General features: G+C 41.4%; 1 protein-coding gene and 1 pseudogene across 1 annotated transcript in view; one reads left to right on the top strand and one right to left on the bottom strand.

Moving 5' to 3' along the window:
- Positions 1-20,767, top strand: part of Celf2 (CUGBP Elav-like family member 2) — an 837,937-nt gene that overhangs the window by 53,476 nt on the left and 763,694 nt on the right. The window lies entirely within an intron of this gene.
- On the bottom strand, positions 5,413-5,501 carry LOC129666704 (U6 spliceosomal RNA; annotated as a pseudogene).

Below are 20,767 nucleotides of genomic sequence, written 5' to 3'. Positions count from 1 at the left end.
GTTTACTTGATTTGTTGCTGTTTAACTTCTTGAGTTCTTTATGTATACTGGATATTAGCCCTCTGTTAGATATAGGGTTGGTGAAGATTTTTTTCCCAATCTGTAGGCAGTCGTTTTGTTTTGATGACAGTGTCCTTTGCTTTACAGAAGCTTTTCAGTTTCATGAGGTCCCATTTATTGATTGTTGCTCTTAGAGCCTGTGCTGTTGGTGTTCTGTTCAGGAAGTTGTCTCCTGTGCCAATGAGTTCAAGGCTCTTCCCCACTTTTTCTTCTAATAGACTTAATGAGTCTGGTTTTATCTTGAGGTCTTTGATCCACTTGGACTTTACTTCTGTGCAGGGTGATAAATATGGATCTATTTGCATTTTTCTACATGTAGATGTCCAGTTAGACCAGCACCATTTGTTGAAGATGCTGTCTTTTTTTCCATTGTATGGTTTTGGCATCTTTGTCAAAAATCAGGTGTTCATACGTGTGTGGGTTTATTTCTGGATCTTCTACTTAGTTCCATTGATCCACCATTCTGTTTCTCCAATTAAAAAATGAGGTACAGAGCTAAACAGAGAATTCTCAATAGAGGAATAATAGCGAATGGCAGAGAAACACCTAAAGAAAAGTTCAATGTCCTTAGTCATCAGGGAAGTACAAATCAAAACCCTGAGATTTCACCTTACACCCATCATGGCTAAAATGAAAAACTCAAGTGACAACACATGCTGGAGAGGATGTGGAGAAAGGGGAACCCTCCTCCACTGCTGGTGGGAATGTAAACTTATACAACCACTTTGGAAATCAATCTGGCACTTTCTCAGACAATTAGGAATAGCGCTTCGCTTCCTCAAGATCCAGCTATACCATTGCTACGCATATATCCAAAAGACGCTCAAGTATACAACAAGGACATCTGCTCAACCATGTTTGTAGCAGGTTTATTTGTAATAACCAGAAGCTGGAAACAGGCAAGATGCCCCTCAGTTGAGGAACGAATACAGAAATTGTGGTACATCTACACAATGGAATATTACTCAGTGATAAAAAAAAAAAAAAAAAACAAGGAAATCATGACATTTGCAGGCTAATGGTGGGAATTGGAAAAGATCAGCCTGAGTGAGGTATCCCAGAAGCAGAAAGACACACATGGTATATACTCACTCATAAGTGGATATTAGACATATAATATAGGATAAACATACTAAAATCTGTACACCTAAGGAAGCTTAAAAGGAAGGAGGACTCTGCCTAAGATGCTCAATCCCCATTCAGAAAGGCAAAGAGGATGGACATTGGAGGAAGGAGAAAACAAGGAACAGGACAGGAGCCTACCACAGAGGGCCTCTGAGAGGCTCTACCCTGCAGGGTTTCGAGGCAGATGCCGAGACTCATAGCCAAACTTTGGGCAAAGTACAGGGAATCTTATGAAAGAAGTAGGAGATAGTAAGACCTAGAAAGGACAGGAGTTCTACAAGGACAGCAACAGATCCTAAAAGTCTGGACACAGGATCTTTCCTGAGACTCATACTCCAACCAAGTACCATGCATGGAGATAACCTAGAACCCCTGCACAGATGTAGCCCATGGCAGTTCAGTGTCCAAGTGGATTCATAGCAATGGGAACAGGGACTGCTTCTGACATGAAGTGATTGGCCTGCTCTTTGATCACCTCCCCCTGAGGGGGGAGCAGCCTTACCAGGCCACAGAAGATGACAATGCAGCCACTCCTGATGAGACCTGATAGGCTAGGGTCAGAGGGAAGGGAAGGAGGACCTCCCTTATCAGTGGACTGGGAGAGGGACACAGGTGGGGAAGAGGGAGGGTGGAATTGGGAGGGGAGAAGGGAGGGAGGTACAGGGGGGATACAAAGTGAATAAACTGTAATTATTAAAAATAAGTAAAAAAATAAAGTTATATCACTATAAAAAAGAAAGTATTTTTATGGTAATCTTACTGGATTGGAAGACTTTTTCTTCTTGTTTTTCGTTCTTCTGTGTGTGCGCACATGTGTACATACTCACGTCTGTGCTCTGCACATATACTTGCATATGTATGTGCATGTGGAGCCGAAGGTCAATTTTTGGGGTCTTTCTCAGCTCATCCCCTCCTTATGTTTTGAGACAGTGTCTCTCACTGACCCTACAGATTGCTGTTTCTCCCAGGTTAGCTGCTCAGCATTCGGAGGGATCCTTCTGTTTCTGCTTGCCCAGTACTGCAAATACAGGCACGTGGCTCTTCCCAGCTTTTTCACACAGGTGCTAGGGAACAAGGTCAGGCCAATCCTAATGACTACGTTGCCTCTCCACTCTTCCTCTTGTTCATTCTATTTAAAAGCTTTTAAAATAGCCTATCAATCCAAAAGAGCAAGGACCTTGATCAGTGGTTTTTTTTTTTTAATTCATTTTTTTGCCCAGTACAAATTATGTGGGAAAAAAAAAAAAAACAAAAAATAAAAAATTAAAGCAGTGTGGGGATGTTATTGTATCATGTAGCTTCAATATAGCTTTGGAAAAGCTATATATAATAGAAGTACAAATTACAAAGAACACCTTGTATGCTTTGTACAAATTACAGAGAAGGCAGTAATACGTTGTCTAGGTACCTACTATCAGGTGCTGATTTAGTGTAAAGACTTATTATTTTAAAATAAGAATCCACTTTGCTACAGGCCCCACCACAATCCATATTGTCTCCAAAGAAGGAACAAAAGTAATGTATGTGAACAAAGTCTAGATTCTTTCTCTTGCCAGAAGCTTGTCCACCAGCCACTGGCTGTGCAAACGCCCTAGAGCGATCCCCTCCTGATGGATTGCTGACGAGTTCATTCATATTCCTTGTCAAGCACGCAGAATTCCTGAGGGCTTTGGATCCTCAGGATCCTCAGGAAATGTATGTAAAAATAAAGTTTCAAATGTTATATGTTCTAGAATGAGATAGGCAACTCAGCTCAGAGTGATGGAAATGGGGAAGTTTCCAGAAAGAACTGATCCTGGAATGTAGCTAGTTGCCATCCAAATTCACAGAATTTGTGGACAGAGTGGACAAGTCTACAGCTGACCTGCTGAGGGCTGGTAACCTACCGGGCCAAGAATCTCCCTGTGTGCGTGTTGATGTGTTGTTTGTATGTGTGCTCTAGTTATGTCACATTGGTGAGGGCACACCTGAGGCCAGATGTACAAACTCAGGTGTGCCTTGTTTTGTGTTTGAGACAGCATCTCTCAACGGGACTTAGAGCTCACCCACAAATCTGCCTGTCTCCACACCAAGGGCTGGGGTTACAAGCATCTGCAACCAACCAAGGTTTTTATTGGGCGGTATCTGGGGACTGAACTAACTTCCTCATGCTTCCTCAGCAAAGCAAGCAGTTCACTGACTGATCTAAGTACCCTTTTCAATGGAAATAATAGCTGCTGAGGAGCCACTGAGGCTCTGTGTGATTGAAGGGAAGCAGAAGATTCAGAAAAATAACAGACATGACCCTCTACTCATGGGCACATAATTAACATTAGCACAGGAAGAGAGCAGCACGGTAGAACAACCATCAAGTTTTAGAAAGCCCCTGTTCAAGAAAGCTTGGGTAAAGCAAAGACTGAGGCTGTGCCTGGAATCTCAGTGCTGGGAGGGGATCAGACAGGCACATTTCAGAAATGCACTGGTCAGATGCTCCAGCTGAATTGATGAGCTTTGTGTCTGCTGAGAGACCCTGCCTCGAAAATCAGACATGGAAGGTGGGTGGCCCTAGGAAAGACAGACACTGACTTCACGTGATAGGCATGTGCATTTGTACCCACCCACACACATGCACAGACACCCTCACTAACAATGACATATACTGCACACAACAAGCAGCACACACGAAGAGGCTAAGGTGGGACCCAGGGGCAGGAGAATGAAGCTGTGGAGTACCCTCGGAGGTTCTGACATGGTTGGGAATAGCAGGAGAGAAAGGCACTGGTAACACATTTCCCAGTTCCTTCTTCAAAGAAACCAATTAGAGATAGCTAAGTCTGTCAATTAAGCCCTACGCCATGGAACCCAGAGCACGGGTACCAACTCCCTAAATGCTATGAGGTCACTCTGTGGTGTGATTCAAATCGTTGCTCCCAATCAGTCTTACCCTCAATTTCCTCATCAGCAAAATCGGGATAACCTCTGTGTGACTCACCAAGCACAGCTAATTAACATTTATGACAAATGAGGAATTATATAACAGGTTATGTAAATGCATAATAGCAGCAAGAACCAAGCTGCTTCGCCTGTAGCATTTGACTTGAAAAGAGATCTGAAAATACAAAAGGGAGGTGGGGGGGAAAGGAACCAAATATGGTTTAAAAAACAAACTAAATAAACAAAAATGAAAATAATCCTAAGGACAGAGGTCCTGGATAAGTGAACTCCCCTCTCCACCAGGGCTGTCTATACGTATGAAGAGCTCTATGATGGCATGTAATTATATATTATAAGCATCATGCCAAACTCCCACTGTTGATTCTAGATGTGCAATGAAGCTGGCTTCCACTGCCTGAGAGGACTCATGGAATCAGGAAGGTAGGATAAGCATGAAAACTTGTAAGCCTCCACTCAGGTCATGTCATTACTATCTTCACTGCTTTAACTAAAGGTCATTCATTTAACACCTGAATCTCTTCCAACATAATTTTCAAATGGTCATACATGACAGTTGAGCATTTTATTTAGCAATTAGGAAAAGCAAATGTGATTTTATCTGGTTAAAAAAAAATGACCTTGAGGAAGTAAAAGGGATAATGTGAAGTCAAGGAATTTTTTTGAACCTCCTGTCCTACTGTGCCTCACTAATACTATGTTATTATCACTGTTCAGTTCACTCTAAGCAAGGGGAGTAGATGGTGCTCACTCAGAGAGATCCAGGACTCCTCAAGGTCACTGTGGTAGACAAGCTAAGTGGGAAAGTTTTGCAGTCAGAAACAGGAGACTCATGCTTCCTATTTTTGCCTACTTCACGTCACAGTTCTTTGACCTCTCTCTCTTTCTCTCTCTCTCTCTCTCTATCTATCTATCTCTTTCTCTCTCTCTCTCTCTCTCTATGGGGGGGTTGTGAAAGACAAAGATCAATATCAGGTATCATTCATCAGAATTCTGTCCACCTTGGTTTTCTGTGACAATATATTTCTCTCACCTGGCCTGAAACTTGCTGATTCTGTTGGATCAGCCAGTAAGTCAATAATCTACCTGTCTCTGCCTACTCAGCACTGGGATTACAAGACTGAACTTCCATACTGTTGCACAGGTTCTGGAAATTGAATTCAGATCCTCGTAACTTGCATGACAAGCACTTTACTGAGCTATCTCCCCAGCCTACTCTGAACATTGATCAGTCACATTACTGGTTTCCTCCAATGCAAGTGATGAGATTTAGACTGTGTTGCTCTTTCTTTAAAGAAAAATATGGAACACTTTATGAATTTGTGTGTCCTCCTTACGCAGGGACCACGCTAATTAATCTCTTTACTGTTCCTGACTCAGTATGTGTGTGTGTGTGTGTGTGTGTGTGTGTGCTGAAGCGAGCAACATTGTATTGCCAGTATTGTCTTTGAGCATCTCTGAAATGGAGAAGCATTCTAACATGATGATGTCACCTATTCCAGCTTGACCATCAACAAAATAATTATATATCTTAATAGCCATCGGTCTTGGAATATAGAGACAGAGATGATAACAGTTCTGGCAAGAATATGTGAGTACAGTACAGACATGGGAATAGTGTGTACTCAAGTTATCATCTGGAGAAGTCACACCCTCCAAGGGTCTCATCAAGAAACTGAGATGCACTAGGTGGTGAGAATAAAAGTTATCCGGGCATGGTGGCTGGTGTGAGTCAGATGAGAAATATCTCTCCTATAAAGTAATGTATTTCAACGTTTGGTCCCCAGTTGGTGGTACTATTTGGAGAGACTTTGGAACTTGGAGTTCATTGAGTATTGGTGGAGGGAGGGAGTCACTGAAGTGGAAACTGAAAATTTATAATCTCATCCCATTTTCCAGTTCACTCTCTCATATTCCTGTGTGTGTTTGAGATGTGATCTCTTGGATTCCTACTTCTTCAGCTATACCTTCTCCACTATTATGCACATCCAACTCTCTGGAACCATAAGCCAAAACAAACCCTTATACAGGTTGCATTGGGCCATGGTATTTTGTTATAGCTGCAGAAGAAACTGACACAGTGGGCATACTTTTAATCCCAGTACTCTGAAGGCCAAGGCAAGTTTAAGTCTAGACTGGAATACACAGCAGAAATCAATTGCAAAAAAAAAGAAGAAAGAAAAAAAACAAGGGAAGGGAAAGGAGAAGTAATGAATGGGGAAAGGAACTAGAGAGGAATGAAGAGAAGGAAGCAAAAGCAAAATGTTAAAAGTATTCATATTTTGGTATAGTTTTAACAATTAGAATGTATAGCTTTTAAATGTAACAGCTTTAAAATACTCGGGCAGGAGTGGGGAAGCTGCATGGTCATGGCAAACTAAACAATCAGAAGTTTCATGGGATATATCTCAGAAGTCTATTATTTAAATCTGAATTCCATTCTTGCTTGTCATCTTGGTATTTTTGACAAGCAAGTGTTAGGATTTTTGACAGTAAGGAAGTTTCCAATATATTTTTACTATATAAAAAATAAATGTAAAGTATATAACTGTGTTTCTAAATTGCTACTGTTTATTTTAAGAAATAAAACATTCATCATCTTAAAACCTTGCACTTCAGAGCACTGATTGCTATGTGCTAGGAGCGAGGGTAGCAGCAAATTATAGTCGATTCGGCAGCAGAGAGAGAATGCAGCTGTTTTTACTTCTGCTTTTGCAACATCCATGGTGGAATTCAGAATTTACTGAGAGCTGGCTTTTCTCATTTCACTGGCAAAGGAATTGTGAGCTTAATTATCCTCAGGGGTCTTCTGTAAATTATTTCCATAGATCTGGAGAAAGAAGATGGCAGAAAATAAACATTCAACATCATTTTTTTTAATGCAGAAAAAAAAATCGCCCCCACTGAACTGTGTTTTCTACCCCCGCCTGGACCTCCTCTGGGGTTCTGAAGGGAGAAGACACCCTCCTCATCTTTGCACACATTGCTCATCTCTCGGAAGCCAGAACACACACTCCCCTCTCTCTCCTTTCTCCTGCTCCTCTCCTGGTATATTCACTCACCCTAACTGGGCAGGCTTGACCCTACCCAGTTTCTTTCTCTCATCAGCTTCTCCACACCACTGGCATCTGCATGGTTGAGGAAACCCCCATAATCTTCCATCTTGCCTTCATTCGGTGGTGAAGGTAGGAGCTACCGGAATAATCATGGAGACAACCGTTAGTGAATTCATATTCTCCCCTTGAAACAAGGACCAGCAGCATAATTGTATCTGACATTTATTGGCTGTTTGCTCTGCCATTTATTTCATTCAGACCCTTTACACACATTGTGAGAAGGCATTACTATAAGTACCCATAACGCAGACCTGGCCTGATATGCCAGAAATGACAGCAGCTTCCAGCCAAACTCAGGCTATCTGACCTCAGAGCCCACATTTTTATCCAATTTAGCATGTTTCTCTTTCATAAGAATTTTGGGACATAAGAGGAAAATAAGTAATATAATTTAAACCTCAAAGGAATGAAGAGAAACATGGTTGGAGAGAGGGAGGGAGAGATGGAGGGACTGAGGGAAAGAAGAAGGATGGGAGCGAGGGAAGGAGGGAAAGAAGAGAAAATGATCAGAAATGTTGTCAACTATCCACCAGCTTGTCTTTTGGTCAGCTCAAGCAATGAAATAGGAAATATGTTTTGACATATGACTCTTTCTTGAAGTTCAGGCTGACACCCACACTCATATTTCACATTTGAAGCCTTGATGCCTTAGTCAAGAGTATTGAAAACATCAGCCAGAGTTAATGTCAAGTTCTCTTATGAAATTAGCTCACTTTGAGGAAGCAGTTTAGGCCGACATTGTTCAAATGGTAGGTGAAGACTGTGGCAGTGACAGTGTGGTCTTGCCTGGTTCAGAGAGGCCAGCACGACACTCATGCAGCAAAAACTCTGAAGTTTTTCCAAAAGCAATGCCACCACTAAGGCCATTGGGTGGCAGACATTTGCATTTTGCTGAGAACCAGCAATCCTGCTGAGGAATTACATGGTTAATGTTCTAGAAAAGCCTTCATAAAATGGCATTTCCTGTTCCAGCTTCCCAGCCTCCCACACCTGCACTTGCCAGGTTCTTGTATGAACATAATGGCCTCACTGGCACCATCAGATTTCATTGCCAATGAAAAAGCAACAAACCATGTCATAACCACCTACAATCTCTTTGGAACCCACCCAGCTGTTTGGACATTCCAACCAAGCACAGCATCTCCTTTATGTCACTAGGAGGCCAGGTAGCCGCAAAGCAACAAATGGCACCCGGCTGTTCTCTGTCACCACCCCATCCAGTGGTGCTTACCCTCCCTGTACCTTCTTATGCTTTTGTCTTTCTCTCTGCTCTAACTGAGAATATGGAAGTAGGATATTTTGCTTTGTACAGGCCCAGATCTAAAGAAAAGAGCCTAAGATAAATATTGAGCACTCTTCGACCCTCGTAGCTGACTGGATAGGAAACAATGACATAGGGAATTATGGACCAAATAGCACGAGGGAGGTCATGTTTCGTCCTACTGGTTTGCCACTCTGTGATAGGCAGGTTGATTATCCTGTCAGGACTCTGGACAGCTCATAGGTCGGCCCATGGGTTTATTTAGTGTTTCTGATTCTTTGAGCTCCAACACTCCAGGAGCAAAAGTTCTCTCTTATTATCTTGGGCTGCAAAACACTAATGGAGATTCAGTAAAAACTTTAATTAAGCACTAAGTGCTGATGCATAGAATCTGAAAGAAGCTAATGTTTGCACTTAATATTAGCATTTATTTTCTTCTAATGAACATCAAAGTAGGTACACTGCAGCACAAAGTGGTAAGAGATAAATGGCTTCCTATTAGGAAAACAGGAGGCCGCTTCTAAGGACCAACAAATGCACGATACAGGCTGCAAAAGGAGAAAAGGCGTTTAATTGCAAGGCAACTACGAAACATCAAGTTTTAGGGTTCTGGAGATGGCTTTGTGGGAAAGCACAAGTAGGAGGATTTGAATTCCTATCCTCAGTCCCCACATAAAGGTGGATGTGTAGTGGGAATAGTGTGAGCATGTCATCCTACAGCGAGCTGGGAGGGGAAGACGCAGAATCCCCAGAAGCTGACAGGCCAGTTATCCTGGCATAAACTGCAATGAACATGAGACCATGTCTAGAATAAGGTGGACACTAAAGATCGACTTCCAAGGCTGTCTCTGACCTCCACATATGTACCATGGCATGCTTGCAGCCACACTTATATGAACATACACATACATATGTACACACACATCATAAAATAGAAACAAATTTATGTATCCAGATGTGGTATCTGTTGCTTAGGTACTGGGCACAGGAAGCAAATAACACAAACATTTCCCAATAGGCAAGTATTTGTCAGGGGTTCAGATAAAAAAAGTAAGGAAAAGGATGAATAAGAGATATCATAACATAACATAAGAATATAAGATAGCAAAAGAACATGGAGTGATAGAGACAATCTGACATGGATTTGGGGGCTTTGGCTAAACATTAAGCTAAGAACAGATATATATACATATATATGTATATAAAAGAAACTAAAGCCTCGGAATCAGCATTGGCATTTTCTGTGGTCACTTGGTGCCTGATCTTTGTGTATGTAAAGGAGATTCTGGTCTGGACTCTGGAGGTAACTGCTTTTTGAAGGTTTCAACTCAGAAGTCTGATTACAATACAGATATATGAATGCTTGGGGGAACTCTTTTATGTAAATTACTGTCACCTAATATTAGGCTAAACCAGTAAGATAAATCCACAGAGTGAATGCATCTGAATTTGCAGAACAGAAATGACCCATGACATCTTTTCTGACAGTATTTCTTATAGCATGTAAGATGTGTCTATATTATTACCATTTAGGTTAGCATTACAGAAGCTTTGGAACTTCACAAGTCAACAGCTAATTCGACTTCCTAGTGGTAGAAAAAGAAAAAGAAAAACAGTCCTGACAGATGTATCCCATGAAAGCAAAGTGCTGAAAATTAAAGAATGCCTAGAATGCTCCTGTCAGTTCCCATTTTCCTCACAAAGGGCTTCTCATAGATGAACAATTTCATGGTGTTCTGCTTATAAATAGGCCACCTCCCAGATGCTGGGCTGCACCAGACCACAAGGCTCGCCCTGGGTTTCAAGACTAATGAGAATGGTAAGTCAGACCTGGTTAAAACTGCCCTCACTTATGTTGAACTGAAAAATACCATTCAAGAGACACACACAGCATGAGGTTACATGGACAAGGCTCTGCCTTCCTAGTTGTTCACAAAGTACCAGAGATGGTCCCATAGTGCCGTGGAAATAAATTGTTGTTTTTAGAGCAGTTCACATCCTCTGGCTGGTTCGTCAGAGTAGGAGTTATGGCTGCCCTCTGCTTATTACCAGCCAAAGAAATCTACGTCACAATCACTGACTCTATGGGTTTTCATGTTAGGACACTGGGTCACTGGCTGGGAGTGACCCTAAGACCTAGCTAAACAAAATCCATTACTAGGAGTAGACCTTGCAGTTTCTTGGGTTGGTCCGACTTCCTATCATCTCTCCTTTGTGATTAAAGACATAATTCAACCAAACCACTCCATTCAACATTCTGCTGCAGCCATACCTTCCCTGCCACGATGGATCACATACCTTAGAATTGTAAGTCAAAGCAGAGACAAACAAAACACACTAACCACAACAAGAAGAAGAACCCTTCCTACTCAAATTGCTTTCTGTCAAACATTTTGTCACAGCAATAAGAAAGGTGACAAACGCTTTGAGAGTGCTCAATTCTCTCCTTTGAAACTGGAGCTACTAAACCTTTCACTTCTTCTTACCTGAGAGTGACCACAATAGATAAATTGAGCCCAATCTCATCTTTTTAATAATGTCAAAACACCTGACTGTCACCAGTGTACTTTGAGCATTTGTTTAAAGACCTGTGGAGAAATGTTTTTCTTGGAAGAAAGGGCAAGAGGAACTGTACAAAGGACCCTTTCATATCTGACATCTTGTCTAATGTCTACTGAAGTCAACAAAGGAAGTTACTGCAAACCTGAGAATATGCAGACCATGTATATGACCTGGCACCATGACAAACTTCCCAAGCTTTTGGATAGGCATAAATAGACTTTTTCCCCAGAAAATACTGGAATATTTTGTACAAGCACTAGAAGAGCCCAAATACTCCTGTTCTCCCAGGGCTTAGGAGCATGTCCTCAAGCCTTCTCCGTGCTAGTCATTCTATGGAGAGCAAAACCCACGCTGCACTTTAAGCTGCCAGGATGAAATGACATGCAAAGGGGAAATGAGGGCGCAGAGCTGAAGGTGAGGGTAAGAGAATAGGGCATGTGTAATACAGGAACAGCAGCCGGAAAGCCAATGCACAATATGAGACGCAACTAGCTGGAGAAACAAAGGGCAGCCAGACAATATTTCACAAATACATTAGGAACAAGACAAAGGAGAACGTAGACCCACTAATTAGTAGGGAGGGAAAACAAATAGCAGATGCATCAGAAGGCTTGAGCTTTTAATACCTATTATGCTCTAGGCTTCACAAAAATGGCTAGCTATCATCAGAAGCTGAATATAAACCAAAGTAATGAGCACATGGGGGGGGGTCGGTTTAAATGAAAACCAAACAGATTAGTAACTACTTAGTCAAGCTGGATGGTTTCAAATTGGGACCTGACAAAAGTCAGACTACCATGTAATAAAAAAATAAAAAATAAAAAAAAGTAGCTTGTGAAATTCAAGTTCCTATTAAGAGTGTTCTTGAAAGAGGAGTAGGATTTCAAATGACTGAACAGGAAGCAGTGGCAGGCTAGTGTGAGCGAGAGGGAATGAGAGATAGCTGGAAACAAGAGTTTGAGCCCTTAGGGGAGAAACCAGGGTATCGTCTGCTGTGGGACAGGCCTAGTGAGTTACAGGTGAGAAGTGTAGATCCAAAGCAGAGGCAGGGAACTCTCTGTAGTGCTGAAGGCAGAAGGAAGAGTCTAGACCATGTGCAATATGGGAATATCAGCCAAGGCACAACATGCAGACATTTGAGATGAACTTGTAAGCTGCCACATCTATAACCAGGTCTCAATTAAATGCAAATAACTGAACTTGAGAAGGCCAGAGGGAAAGCAGCTATAGATTCTACAGAAGTGTCTAGATAGAGGCTGAAAAGATAAGTGAACGTTCTAGAATTTTGTTTATAATAACTTCATCCCTGTTCTATACCATAGAGCATGCTAAATATGTCATGTGTTTCACATTTTCTTAGGAATCCGTTTCTTAATACTTACTGCAATGCTCTGAACAGGCAAAGCAGAGGGGAGAAAGAAATGAGAGCAGTTTTATTTTAATTTATTTATGTATTCTTTTTAACGGAAGACAGTGTCTCTCTCTGTAGCCTTGGCTTACTTAGCACTCACTATAGCCTCAGCCTGCCTCAAGCTCATGACAATCATCTTACCTCTGCTCCCAGGGTTCCCACATGCTACTATTACATGTTACATTTATCTGTTTAGTTGCTAACCGTAAGATACAAAAATCTATACAACTGCTTAAGTTTGTTAATATGATGGTTTGCTAACTTTTTCATCTGTGATTTTTTGGGGGCTATCTTTTAAAAATTTTATTTATTTTTATTAATTACATTTTATTCACTTTGTATCCCAGCTGTAGCTCCCTCCCTCAGCCCCTCCCAATCCCACCATTCCTCCCTCTTCTTCTCCTATGCCCCTCCTCCAGTCCACTGATAGGGGAGGTCCTCCCTCCCCCTTCCATCTGACCTTAGTCTATCAAGTCTCATCAGGACTGGCTGCATTGTCTTTCTCTTTGGCCTGGAAAGGCTGCTCTCCCCTCAGGGGAAGGTGATCAAAGAGCCAACCACTAAATTCATGTCAGAGACAGTCCCTGTTCCCCTTACTAGGGAACCCACTTGGATATTGGACTGCCAAGAGCTACATCTGTGCAGGGGTTCTAGGTTATCTCCATGCACGGTTGTTGTTTGGAGTATCAGTCTCAGAAAAGATCTCTGTGCCCAGATTTTTTTGTTCTGTTATTCTCCTTGAGGGCTATCTTTTAAAGACAGATCTAGTTTTAAAATAAGACATAAATTCTTCAGAGGTGTATTTTTCAAGGTTCTTTAGAATAACATAACTTATATAATGAATTTAATAGAGTGATTATAGGATGTGGTCCAGCTAATCCAACAATGGCTGTCTATGAATGGAAGGTCCAAGAATCCAGTAGTTGTTCAGTCCATGAAACTGTATGCCTCAGCTAGTCATCAGTATACACCAGAATCCTGATGAATTAGGCTCTAATACCAGGGAAGAAATGGTCTTGCTAGGAAAGTAAGGGCAAACAGACAAAGAGCAAAAGCTCTTTCTTCCATGTACTTATATAGTCTTCAAACAGAAGGAATGGCCCAGATTAGAGATATGTCTTCTCAAATCAAAAGACATGGATTATAGAAGTGTCTTCTCACCTCAAAATCCAGATTAGAAGTGGATCTTCCTACTTCAAATGGAGCAAAAATCTCTCACATGTGTGGGTTTTAGTTAATTCCAGATATAGTCAAGTTGACAACCAAGAATCACCATCACAAGAGGGAAGACAAGTTTTAAGATCAGCTTGAGCTACATAGCGAAAGTTCAGCATGGAAGTTTGAATGATGATCCTTCCTGGTACATCAATGTGTGCACTTCTTTCTGTGCATGTTTGCCCTTGAAGCCAAAAGAAAATTCAGAGATCTTGAAGAGATGCTGAGGCCTTACTTCAGATGAAAATACTATGTACAGACTCTTGAATAAACAACCCATCAGTATTAAAGTGGAGTTGAGATTTGGGCCTCATGCCATTTATGTATTATTACCAAAGAAAACAGTCATGTGCACAGGAAACATTTCCTTAACCTTAGCCTCAAGTTGCTTCCAAAGAGATTTACTTTCTGTCAGGTCTCACAGTCAGTCCAACTATCCAGAAATGAGCTGGAACTGGGCTATAGGAGGATTTCTGGCAGCTAAGAGAAAAGCCAGCATTCCTCAGAAACTTGTGAAACCAGTTCCCATCTGCCAAAAGGAGTTGTTTCCCTTGCCTCTGGCAGAGAGGACATAGGGCTCCACTAACTGATACCTGTGATTGCATATCAAAGCCCATGTTGACCTCCAGGCTCCCTCAGCCCAAGCTCACAAGTACTTATTATACATCTCAAAGCCTCCATGTTAGCATGGATTTTCATCACCCCAGGCTACCCTCCTTCCAGATTTGTTCTTTTTATAATGGTAAGGTTTTACTCCCTGCTCTGGCTATTCTCTCTCTCTCCCTCTGTGTGTGTGTTCTATTCTCTCTTTTTAAAAACTATTTTTATTGATTATTTTAGAATCTCACATTTTGTGTCCCAATTTCACTCACGTCCCAGTCTTCCCAACTTGTCCTCCTCCTTCCCCCACGACCTCCCCCAACCCTAAAAGTGGGGGTGGTTTCATTTTGTGTGGTCCACATATTCACTGGAGCATGGTCAAATTCTTAGTGGGCAGCTCCCCACTCCAAGGTAGAATGAGTCTTTCTCCACCTGCATCTACACAAGAAGCCATCAACTAAGTGGGGCTCAGTGGGGCTAGCTCCCTCATGCCTATATCATACTGTCCTCTTCCCCTGCACCACAATGCTATGGGCTGATGTAGGGCAGGGCAGCTCACTCACCAGGGATGGGACCATCTCTCCTGTCCCTATGGACATTAAGCAGCCCCAACAGTACTCATCCTCATGGGCTTCAGTGGTAACACCGGCCACAGGGCCACACGGCCACAGGTAATAATATGACCCTTGGCTGTGTCAGGACCACTGATCCTCTCATGGCCCTCAGCAGCTGCATAGACCACAGGCCTCATCATTGCCTAAAGTGGCTACACATGCTGCTCACATCAGGATGACCCCCAAGGGAGCCAAGCCTAAGGACATCATGGAGGCATTAGGCAGTGGCCCAGACTGTTTAAGTCCACATGAATCTCAGGCTTTATGGCTGTCTGGAGCAGCAGCATAGACCACTAACACCAACGTGTCATCTGATGGTAATTATGTACCAAGGTGGTCCTTTGAGGATGTCTAATCCAGAAAGTGAATCTTTCTTCATCTCAGGTTTCTGATGATGCCCAGAGCCGTGGGGATACTGTGGCCCCGTGGGTGGCAGATTCCAGGGCTGATGTCTTCATAGGCTCTGAAATGTTAGACACCAGCTGTACTGGATGAGAACAGCATGTCCACCAGCCCTCTTCTTCACGTGTCATTACCATCATGTTCCACCTCTCTCCTTTGTTGGCTGTGATGGCCCCCACCATTGCTTCTTCTCTTTCGCTTAATATGTCACAATCTCCACTCTTCTCTCCCGCTTCCCTGTCCCTGGAGATGTTCAGTCTGCTCTCTGTGTGCATTCTACATTTATTTCTCTGCTCTGGACTCTTCCAGATGCCTCTGACTGATCTCTCTCTCATATCTACGTAAAAACCTTAACTACATTATAGAGTGGTCATGTTGGCAGTTTCTTTTCTGTTCCTCTTTGAATACTTCCAGAAATAGCTTAAGGATAATCTTTAGAAATGGTTTTCTTTCACTAATATTTCAAGAATAGATAGGCATGTTTTGTTTTATTTTAGGAACTTTGAACATAATAGTTGTTCTTCCATCATAGAAGAATTTTAATAACACAAAGACACTTCACTCAGTTATTACTATATGCGAGTGAAATTTTTTTAAAACTGGGAGACTTTGTTTTTACACATGGGCTGTGAATTTCTTAGAGGGGGGCTATACAGATCATTTATTTAGAACCAAGAGTTTCATATGGTATATGAGTAGTAACAGGGTATAAATGTATGTGTCTGAAAATCCCAGTGTTATAGTCCTGATACAGAAAGCTCTCTGGCTATGATGTACTGCCTTCTCTATTTTCACTTTATATATTTATAGAGGACAGCATGGCATTTCAATATATATTTACCAATGTATACAGATTAAAACAATCTACTCAACATAGTTACTAGTTCGTCTACCATCTTTTTGTTCAGCAAGGACATGTAAAATATACTTTTAACACTTTCTAATGAGGCATTATTAACTGCCCCATCATGTTTTACCAGAATGTACTCCTCCTACCTAAAAGCAACTCTGTACCTATAATCATCATCTTCTCCATCCCATCATCTCCTTATCCATTTCCAAGATCTAATCACCTTCATCATTCTCTCTTTCATGAGTCTAATATTTTAAAATTATACAAGTGAATCAGATAATAGTGATTTTTGTCTGACCCTCACTTATTTTTGATGCCCTTCTGTTTTGAGATAAATTACAGGATTTCTCTCTTTTTTGTATCCAAATAAGATCCCACTGTATGTACCTGGTCTCCATCCATTCGCATGTTGATGGGCACACGACCGATTGGTTCCATATCTTGGCTGTTACGTACAATCTTGCCATGAACACACCGAATGTATGCCTCTTCAACATCTTCATTTCCTTTGGATATATAACCAGTGATAAGATTTTTGTTTAATTTTTAAAAGAAACCCTCATACTATTTCCATCATGGCTGCACTAGTTTATATTCCTACCATCAACACACAAGAGTTCCATTTTCTCCACATCCTTTCACTTCTGACATAGTCACTGCTGGATACAGGAACAAGGTTAAGCTTACAGGCAGGGATCCCTGAAGACTGTCCTTAGTAGCTAATAAATACCTCTTTGGCTTAGCTTTACCTCTTTCACCCAGGAGCTTCTACCATGAGAAAGCCAACACACAGGCTTGTTGCCATTTACTCGGGACTTTCCCTTGGTCTTGAAAGGGCTGTTTGTGGTGTTATTTCCTTTGTTCTTCAGAGAAAAAACATACCAAGGCCATACAGCCAAGTAGTAAGCACATGTATTCTACTTACCGACTGATCCTAGAGACCAGTCCTTCAGACGACTAGCTCATTGCAAAGTGTGTTTGACCCACTGACTCACCATATTTATTTCGACTCACAGATAACTAAATTTCTACAATCTAAATCTTTACTCATTTCTTTTATGTTTCTTTATGATCATGAAGTTAATACATGAACATGGAATAGGTAAATCCTGTAAGCTTTCTGGGAAAAGAAGATATAAAGACCAAAAGGCACTAGTTCCTGGGGAACATAAAGAAGGCCAATGGAAGGGCTGAGCATGGTGGCCCTGGGCGGCAGACAGTGCTGTTGTGCTTCACAACCCCTCTGTAAGCTAATTGGCTCTGACAACGAGCATCACTGCAGATGGCATCCTGTGCCACAAACACTTTCTATGTAACAAGAGCTCAGTCTCAAACTTGGGGAACTGAGTTTTGAAACTAATATATGAACATGTTAATATATTCTCTCCCAATCAGCAGACTAAGCATGAGGGATTTCACAGCATGGATGTTTGCGCTTCATCCTTCTCCACTCTGAGGACTAAGATGGAGATGATGGTGTTCACAGTCACAGCCATGTTTGTTCATTAGCTTGTATTAGCAAATAAGGGAACCAAGAAAACAAATAGTTCATTCAAAAATCACTTTTTTGAGGGAGGCCTAAAGATAGAATTTTTTTTCAACTTTAAAAAATGAATTTTTATTCTCACAATCTTTTCAGTAATATTGTTAGTAGTATTTTTACACTACCAGCTACCCGAAAATGGTAGTAGTTGTATGAAAACTTGATTTTTATTTCATCTAATGAAAAGTAGCTATTATTATTATTATTATTTTACAAATTACCCATAATTACAATTGTCTGGAGAATGTCTTATCATCCCGAGTGAGACAGAAATAAGCTAGACACACAACAGCACTTCCTGGTCTATGATTTAAATTTGTATGCTCATTGATGGCAATGTAAATTAGCACTATAGCAATTTTAAGCTGTGTCATTTTGGACAGAGTTTAACACTGCTGATGAGCCATATGTGGCAAACCTTGCCTGCATATAGTCGGAGGTGTTCGTCCAGTGGACCTGGTATGCTCTTTTTAATGGATGGAGATTCTGTTCGTTTCACCACATCAATGCTTGTTCATAAAACGAGTTGTTATCATGTCTTTTTTTTCCTCTACAATAATCTTGAAGATTGGGAAGCTACTTGTGATCTGTGCTTTGAAGACTTCTTATTTTATCAACTACACTTCTAGCAACTTTCATATTTAATAACTTTAAATACCGAAATCACCTCTGTCTCAATGGCATCCCAGTGGAAGGATGAAGGGGAAGCAGAAAGGCACAATACCTTTTCTTACAAGGGCCATGGCTGACCCTCTTATAACAAAAGACAGATTAATAACATGCACTATGACAACCTGATTTCATTTAAGTGTTAAGTGACACGAAGCTTTCAGGAGGAAGACTCTCAGACCCAGAAGAAGCTAGCCACGTGTAGAGTTGGTAAAGCATAAGGAGAAGCCATGTAAAAATCCAGTAAGACCAAAGAGGTATGTGAGAATGGCTGTAGACTAAAGCAGAATAGCTCAGCAAGGCCCGTCTGTTCAGTTTATTTTTGGCTTGTCTGTGAATGTTCCTTCCTCCTAAGCATCCTGCAGAACCCCTTCTGGAATAAAGATCTTCTGATCTACTCCCAGACAAAGGAGGTCACAGAAGTTCTATAAGGCCAGCTTCAACACAGAAACAGTAGTATTTTTAGGTCTCATACCTTGCTTTGGGTAAAGTGGGTTTTGCTTTCTATGACTTACCTTGGGAAAAAGGTCTTTCGTGTTTCTATACCTCACTTCAGAGGAGAATAAAGAATGGAAAAAGGAGGGCAGAGAAAGTCAGAAAGACCTTGGTTCTTAGACCATTTCTGACACTTTCCAGTGTGCTTTAATTCAAAGCATTTGGCATGATAAAGTGTCTTCCTTTGTAGTATCATTTTTTGAGTCTCAGCAATGACAAAGACTCTCTGCCCCAATGTCTGCATTACTGACTACATATAGGCAACAGAAGGTGTCAGTTTTTCCTAACTGTGGCTTATCTAGCAATTCACACGTGCTCTCCATTCTCCAAAAAGCACCAAAGTCTTGGAGAAGCCAGTTGATTTCTATGCCAAGGTGGAATATAGAAAGTCTCTCTCTCTCTCTCTCTCTCTCTCTCTCTCTCTCTCTCTCTCTCACACACACACACACACACACACACACACACAACACATTCTCTCTATCTTGTTCTCTCACTCTTTCATGCACACACACACCATGTCCAATCAAAGACAACTGTTTTTGTTTTATATTTTACAACTCTAAATGTATTTCAGGGTGACACATGTCACAGTGTGCATGTGGAGGACAGGGAACAACAGATGGGAGTTAGTCCTCTCCTTCTACCATTTGGGACCTAAGTGATCAAACTCAGGTTGTCAATCTTGGTAGCCAGTACCTTTGCTCACTGAGCCATCTTGCTGGCTCTAGGGTGACTATTTGAGTATCTTGATGCCATCACTCTATGGACTGAAAGTAACAGAAATAACGTTTGTGAAATGGGGTCATCGTTCTCAATTGCTATGCATCTCTCAGATGTTGATACCTGGATGCTTACAACGGACTTGGACCCAGCAGATGCTGAGACAGGCAGGCAGAGTGAAAGAGGACAGATTTCCAAAGCAGCCAGTGTAGCATGCTACTCATTAATTCTATTAAAAACTATTTTCAGTACTCATTTTACCCTGTTTTTTTTTTAATTCCAAATGCAAAATAGAACAGTCTTTTTCAATGTCACGTCTTCTGATTACATAGGCGTAAACCAGAGGGTGGACCTACACCTGCAGCTGATGAGTGCTCATAGTATTTGTAATGCAAAATAGCTAATTAAGATGATGGTCAAGTGGGAGTTTTCTGCTGATATTAGCATAGAAAATCAGAGTTGTATCTCTGTGTGCAGTTAGCCTTACAGTATCAGCAAATGAACAACAAATAGTCAATCCAACATCAGCTCTACCAAAAAATAAGCTAACCACGTCTCTGAAGAAATGCCTTTGGAATGGCATTCATTTGCAGTCATTCATTATCTCAGTCTGACCCTGGTGGAAGAAAGTGCTTGTCTCCAGGTCCAGTCATGAGCCAGTGGTCAACAAGGCTAGTAAGAAGGCCCTCAGTATGTTGCAATGCTCCACCCCCTCCTGTGGCATCACGTTGGTGTTAGCCTCTGTATAGCATCTACATGATGAGAAGGAAGGTAAGCATCAGGCTGACTGGACACTGGAGAGCCTAAAATGAAGGTATTGGGTGAAAAAAGTACCCATTTTAAATTCTGAGTGTGCTGAAGCAGCATGCTGCGTATGATACTCACCTTCTTTAAGATGGGCAACATCTTGCCCATCCTGCACCACTATTTCAGATGTGCTCAACTGAGCGGAATCTATTTGGTAGCATCTAGTTGGTACTATTATAAAATTCCTTCACCACAGATTTCAAAAGTCTTTAGTAATCATTTGTTCCAATGATTTAATTAAAATTTAAGCCACACATCTGTTTGGAAACATATCAGCAGAGATAGAGATGCATGTTCGTGGGCTAGTGATTGACAGGAGGAACAGATTGACTTGGCTTTTATATGGAACTCATTAATCTTTTTCAAGTACATCCTGGGGAAAC

The sequence above is a fragment of the Psammomys obesus genome, unplaced genomic scaffold (assembly GCF_907164565.1).
Source record: "Psammomys obesus unplaced genomic scaffold, mPsaObe1.curated_primary_1811, whole genome shotgun sequence".
Lineage (NCBI taxonomy): Eukaryota > Metazoa > Chordata > Mammalia > Rodentia > Muridae > Psammomys > Psammomys obesus.
The sequence above is the reverse complement of the archived record's forward strand: the minus strand, read 5'-3'. Positions and strand labels throughout refer to the sequence as shown.